Below are 7,604 nucleotides of genomic sequence, written 5' to 3' on the forward strand. Positions count from 1 at the left end.
TGCAGTTGTATGTGTGTACAGTATGCGTGTACAATTTGCGGAAGATGGTCCTTCCATCGCTCCTTTTTGTCAACATCTGTAGCAAGGTGCAGTTAAATCTCTCAGCTGGTTTACCTAGGGGATGGTATGGTGATGTTCGGGAATGGCCAACCCCTGACAGCTGCTGGAATGTACGGAACAGCTCATTCTCAAACTCCTGACCTTGATCATGATGCAGTTTCGAGGGGTATCCAAATCAGGATAAGTAGTCATTAAAGATACGATCTGCTGCAGTCCGTCCAGACTTGTTCTTTGTCGGGTAAGCTTGAGCAAATCTTGTAAAATGATCAACCACCACCAGAATGTACTCATAACCTACTCGGCTGGTCTCCAGATATAATCAATACAGACAAGCTCCAGGGGTGAGCTAGACGTGACGCTACCCATAGGTGCTCGTACATGCATGGCAGGTTTCTTCTGCTTTATGCACAGACATTTCCTTGTCACATAGTTCTCAATTTCCTTCTTCATATATGGCCAGTAGAACCTCCCTCTAGCAAGGTGCAGTACTCTTTTGGTACCAACATGTCCCATGTCATCATGGAGATATTTAAGGGCTACCGGTCTGTACTTTACAAGAAGGACGAGCTGTTTGTCATTGGTCCGTCTATATAGGAGCCCATTCTGTCACATATTGATTGTCTCGTATCCCCATGGATATCAATGTTTCAACATCTATATTCATCTTTCCAGGCCTGTACTTAATGTTGAACCGGAAATCTGACAGTTCTCCAACCCAGCGGTGGCCGACGTAGGTGCTCATGACGTAGGTTAGGGGGCTGTTATCTATATAAATGGTGTGGGGTATAGAATAGGTAGTCCTTAAACTTTTCACACACTTCCAAATTTAGAGCAAGGATCTCAATCTTTCCACTGTGCAAATTGTAGTTCCTCTCAGCTGGTGTCATTGTTCTTGATCCATACCCAATAACTCTCAACTTCCCATCCTGCTGCTAAAAAAGGACGGCGGTGAGGCCCTTCCTTGAAGCGTCGTTGTGCAGTACGAGTGGTAAGTCAAAGTTAGGGTATGCCAACACAGATGGGTTCACAAGCATGTCAACGAGTCATTCAAGTGTGCTCTGTTATTTGCCTGTCCCTTCCACAGGGGTCCTAGAGGACAGCTGAGGGCCTTTGGTCTTTTCTCAGCACGGCTGGACTTGTGGCATTCCAGACTTCACTTGGAGCAGCTCATAGAGTGGCTTGGCTATTCGCGAAAAGTCCTGGACGTACAATCTGTAGTAGCTGAGGAAACCAAGGATCCTACTGACATTTCCCACTGTATGTGGTGTCTTTGTTTTCAGGGACAGCACAGCTTCCAGGTTCTTAAGGTCAATCCCCACCCCTTCAGCCAACACGAGGCACCCCACGTACCGGACCTCCCGGCGGAAGAGTTCACACTTCTCTGGCCGGAGTTTCACTCCATGACTTTGGAGAGGCTTGAGAACTTTGCGGATTTCGTCTACATGCTCGTCAAAGGACTTTGCAAAGCAAAGAACATCGTCCAGGTATGGTATGCAGCATTCATCCCTCAGGGTGCTCAGCATCTACTCCATGCTCCTCTGGAATGCTGTGGGTGTGTTGGAGAGTCCAAACGGAATTCTCACCCATTCATAGAGTCCCCAGGGGGTGATGAAGGCAGTTGAGATGTCTCCCTCTGCTATGAAACCTTGATGGTAGGCTTTACCCTGGTCTAAGATGCTGAACCACAGGAGTAGCCACCAAGGGTGTCTGTCAGGTCTTGGATTCTGGGTAATGGGTGCCTGTCAGGTACCATATTCTGGTTTAACAGGAGGCAGTCAATACAGAGGCACAACATTCCATCCTGTTTACGGACGCACACAACAGGAGCGGAATAAGGATACTTAGATTTCACTATCCACCCCTTCATCAGATGATCCTGAATATACCTCTTAACTTCTTGGAACAATCGCTACGGGACTGACGAGTACACTCTCTGCACAGGAATGTCCTCTTTGTGGTTGAGTGACATTTGCAGGCTTGGAATACACCCAAGGTCATTGCGGTTTGCTGCTGTGCGTTTTGTTGCTAACCTTACTTTGCTACCTGACAACTTTACGGTTTTTACTTTTAATTACCGTTTATATTTTGAGTTTTTCCCTCACTCAAATTTTTCATTCAACTTTTTCACTCCGGACGCTTTATCTGTAGTTCGTCAGGACCTCCACCAGCCGAAGCTAAGTAGTAACATTAACATTATGCCTTCTAATTGCAGTCGCTGTACTCATAATATACAGGAGAACGATTGCCTTACGGCGAGGATAGCTGTGCTGCAAGCCCAGCTTCAGACAATCGTTAGGCAAGGGTAATTTCAGTGTAGGAAAGGATAAAACAGCGTCTGTGCCACCAGTAAGTACAGATAGTAGTATAAATCCCCTCGCACGGTCCCCGCAGCCGGTTAACTTTCTCATGGCTTCTGGAGGGAAATGCTGTAGGAATGCTCAACCAGTGTCGCTCATTCAGCCGACAGAAACTTTCAACCGGTTCTCCCCATTAAGCAGCGAGTCAGTCAGAGGCCGAGCCTTCTCTGGCCTCTACTCCTCCCGTTACAGGGTCTGAGACGCCGAGCCTCCCACCATTAGCTCTGACAAATTGAAAAACCCTAGTCATTGGCGACTCCATTACCCGCAGTATTAGACTTAAAACGAATCATCCAGCGATCATACACTGTTTACCAGGGGGCAGGGCTACCGACTTTAAGGCTAATCTGAAGATGGTGCTGGCTAAAGCTAAAACTGGCGAGTATAGGGATATTGTTATCCACGTCGGCACCAACGATGTTAGGATGAAACAGTCAGAGGTCACCAAGTGCAACATAGCTTCAGCGTGTAAATCAGCTAGAAAGATGTGTCGGCATCGAGTAATTGTCTCTGGCCCCCTCCCAGTTAGGGGGAGTGATGAGCTCTACAGCCGAGTCTCACAACTGAAATCGCTGGTTGAAAACTGTTTTCTGCCCCTCCCAAAAAATTGAATTTGTAGATAATTGGCCCTCTTTCTGGGACTCACCCACAAACAGGACCAAGCCTGGCCTGTTGAGGATTGACGGACTCCATCCTAGCTGGAGGGATGCTCTCATCTTATCTACGAACATAGACAGGCCTCTAACTCCCCTAGGTCCACAATGAAATAGGGTGCAGGCCCGGCAGCAGGCTGTTATCAGGCTGTCAACCTTTAAGTCTTTACTGAAGACTCATGTCTTCAGTGGGTCTATGATTGAGTGTAGTCTGGCCCAGGAGTGTGAAGGTGAACGGAAAGGCTCTGGAGCAATAAACCGCCCTTGCTGTCTCTGCCTGGCCGGTTCCCCTCTCTCAACTGGGATACTCTGCCTCTAACCCTATTACAGGGGCTGAGTCACTGGCTTATTGGTGTTCTTCCATGCCGTACCTAGGAGGGGTGCGTCACTTGAGTGGGTTGAGTCACTGACGTGGTCTTCCTGTCTGAGTTGGCGCCCCCCCTTGGGTTGCGCCGTGGCGGAGATCTTTGTGGGCTATACTCGGCCTTGTCTCAGGATGGTAAGTTGGTGGTTGAAGACATCCCTCTAGTGGTGTGGGGGCTGTGCTTTGGCAAAGTGGGTGGGGTTATATCCTTCCTGTTTGGCCCTGTCTGGGGGTATCATCGGATGGGGCCACAGTGTCTCCTGATCCCTCCTGTCTCAGCCTCTAGTATTTATGCTGCAGTAGTTTGTGTCGGGGGGCTAGGGTCAGTCTGTTATATCTGGAGTATTTCTCCTGTCTTATCTGGTGTCCTGTGTGAATTTAAGTATGCTCTCTCTAATTCTTTCTTTCTCTCTCTCGGAGGACTTGAGCCCTAAGACCATGCCTCAGGACTACCTGACATGATTATTCCTTACTGTCCCCAGTCCACCTGGTCGTGCTGCTGCTCCAATTTCAACTGTTCTGCCTGCGGCTATGGAACCCTGACCTGTTCACTGGACGTGCTACCTGTCTCAGACCTGCTGTTTTCAACTCTCTAGAGACAGCAGGAGCGGTAGAGATACTCTCAATGATCGGCTATGAAAAGCCATTTACTCTTGAGGTGCTGACTTGTTGCACCCTCGACAACTACTGTGATTATTATTATTTGACCATGCTGGTCATTTATGAACATTTGAACATCTTGGGCATGTTCTGTTATAATCTCCACCCGGCACAGCCAGAAGAGGACTGGCCACCCCTCATAGCCTGGTTCCTCTCTAGGTTTCTTCCTAGGTTTTGGCCTTTCTAGGGAGTTTTTCCTAGCCACTGTGCTTCTACATCTGCATTGCTTGCTGTTTAGGGTTTTAGGCTGGGTTTCTGTACAGCACTTTGAGATATCAGCTGATGTACAAAGGGCTATATAAATAAATTTGATTTGGTTTGTTTAGAGCGAACGGTGCTGATTCTTCATATAACGTCTCTTGCTGCCTCTCGTCTAGGTGACTGATGTCAATTGGCAGGTGCCACAGTGACAGGTTTCCATCAGCTGGTGGGGTGGTAACTCTGTTGACCTTCACATTGAACTCTGATTTGCTGGATGCGTCTGTTTCAACAACCTTCTGAATGGGCTGAATACTGCCCAGAGCTGTCTTTCGTGGCAGGATGATAGTGTTTTGTGTTGTTGCCTACCGGCCCTCCTACATTTGGCCTCCTTGGGTCCTGGATTTCTGGATTTCTAACAAGTCTTCACCCATATCCAGTTGCTGTAGTGGCGTACTGTTTTCATCTGGCTCAAACAACACTGGGGCATCGGATTGGTCCATACTGGGCGGAACACTTAACCCAACCTACCTGGCCAGCGGCAATGACTACGTCTTGTTGGCCAACTCTCAGGCGTCCTTGCTGCACATTGGGTTTTATGGTCTGCATACAGCTCACAATAGTTTTTGTTTTGTCAATCGGGACAGAGATGGCCCCACAGAGTAGGGTAATGAGGGTAGGTATGAGTCTCTCTGGTTGCCCTTGGACCAGTTCTTTAAGTATGTTGAAACCAAGCAATGGCCTCTCCAGTGGTAGACTACGCACTACGAAAGGGACGTTGATTGACAGGCTGGGTTCCTCATTCTCAGTTAAGTTTACTGTTATGGCAACCCAACCATCGAAAAGTATGAGGTCTCCATTTACTGCATACACCTCCAGCTTGTCATCACAGTTAATGATTTCAATGAGTGGTCTGATATCAAGACCAGGAATGTATGTCTTTCCAAATACGAACTATCATGCTTACTTGAGCTCCTTTGTCAAGCAAAGCACTCACTGCAAGCCATTCAAGTTACATTGCGTCAGGGCTAAAAACATGTGCGAGCAAGGAGGCCTACAAGCCTGACTCAGTTGCACCAGCTCTGTCGGGAGGAATGGGCCAATATTCACCCAACTTATTGTGGAAGGCTACCTGACACATTTGACCCAAGTTAACCAATTTAAAGGCAATGCTACAAACCACTAATTGAGTGTATGTTAACTTCTGACCCACTGGGAATGTGATGAAAGAAATAAAAACTGAAAGAAATCATTCTCTCTACTATTATTCTGACATTTCACGTTCTTAAAATAAAGTGGCGATACTAACTGAACTAAGACAGGGAATTTTTACTAGGATTAAATGTTAGGAATTGTGAAAAACTGAGTGTAAATGTATTTGGCTAAGGTGTATGTAAACCTCCGACTTCAACTGTATGTGTATATATGTGTGTATATATATATATATATATATATGACTGCACAACAACCTCATGCTGATGACAGTATTCAGCCATCAGCAAGAACAAGACATTTGCAACATGGTCATAGCCAACAATTCCATCTGACTAAGAGAGATCCAAAGTGCAATCATAAATAACAACAATATCTTCGCAAATATCAATTCTGTCAGAATTTCCACTATAGACAGAGTTTAGAAAAATCAAATGACTATGAAACCACTCTACAAAGTGCCATTTGAGAGGAATGGTGACAGTGAAGGAGCTGCGGTACCAGTATGTCCAGGTAAATCATTGGTGTGCACATGGTATATTGTACAGGGAGTTTTACTGTACTTCAATGATGCCTGTATATACTTCTTGAAGTTGTAGATTGCGGCCATGCCTCCTGCCATTTTGCAGACATGCAGTAGAGTTGTGATGTTCCATAAAACAGTTGTGACAATTGCACTTACAGTTTAGAGAATGTTAAGACTATTTAAAAAAATTAGCCAAAGCAATTGAGAAACTGTAAAGTATCTATACCCCAAAAAATGATTACTTTACACCACTGCCTGAGAGTAGGGGTTTTAGTTCTCGACGAATGTCGGTGTATTTACGCCAAGCCCCTGGTGCACAGTGTGTAGGAAAACATCTTGAACAGTGGCTACACTGTATTTTATGCCTGCATCAGGTAATTTAGATGAGAACAGGATTTGTTGTAGCCAGTTGTAGCTCAATCTTGGGTGCAATGATCACGTTCTCGCACTGACTGACTGTGTGGAGGCTCATTGATTTAACGTTACGTTAGCCAACATGCTACACTGGCAAAGTTGGAAATTATATAGCTGTTGGCTATATTAGCCACGACTTACCGTTCTTTGTGCAGCTTAAAATGGCGAATAAAGTTGGAAGTTGTTACGCCTGTCTGTCATTTTCTTCCCACATGTTTTGCAAGTTGCAGTCTGTTTTTATATCCGTCTTTATACCCAAAATTATTATTTCCGGATATCATCTTTCCAAGGGCTCCATCTGAATTCACTCGCCGACGTTCCTCTGCACTGCCACGCTCAACTTTTTCTCAGCTGTTACAATTTGATTGGCTGCTGTCCGATTCAAACTGTAATCCGTTAAATTAACAGTTGATGCGCTGCACACTTTTTTTAATAGTAGAATTTTTTATATTTGGGCTTGGGGAGGGTATCAAGTCAGTTCGAAAAGGCTCAAGTCCAAGTTAAGTCACGAGTCATTGGTGTTAAAGTCAAAGTCAAGTTTCATGTCATCATATTTGTGACTCAAGTCTGACTCGAGTCCAAGTCATGTGACTCGAGTCCACATCTCTGCTTTATACCCATGCTCAATATACATTCACCCAGTGTAAGAAGGGCTAATAGAAAGACAAGAATATTGCAAATGACATTAATGCTAATTATTGGAAAATGACTGAACAAGCTAGCATAGCGCTAACCGACGCTAGCAACCAACTGACCGGAGCAAGCAAACAGCTAACCGGAGCAAGCAAACAGCTAACCGGAGCAAGCCAATAGCTAACCAGAGCTAGCTCTAAGCTAGCGGCTTTTCTAACATTTACAATACAACAATTACAAAGTTCTTAAACATCACAGTTACAACATTAAATTCTCTAAACCCTTAGGATTTTGTCAGGAGTGTCTTTTTCAGGAGTTAACAATTTGTTTTTTTCTAGAGCAAAGGAATCTAGATCAAATTTCATTTTACACTCGATGTGTGTTTTCTGTCAAAAGTTATATAATTACTACGTTGTTCAAAACCATTACATTCACTTCAACAGGCAAGTTACAAAATTATATTGTGGTATTCAGTGTATTTTTGCACTTTACTGACCTGTAACACAGGATAAATAATGAAACGTGAG

Source organism: Salmo salar, chromosome ssa25 (genome assembly GCF_905237065.1).
Source record: "Salmo salar chromosome ssa25, Ssal_v3.1, whole genome shotgun sequence".
Taxonomy (NCBI): domain Eukaryota; kingdom Metazoa; phylum Chordata; class Actinopteri; order Salmoniformes; family Salmonidae; genus Salmo; species Salmo salar.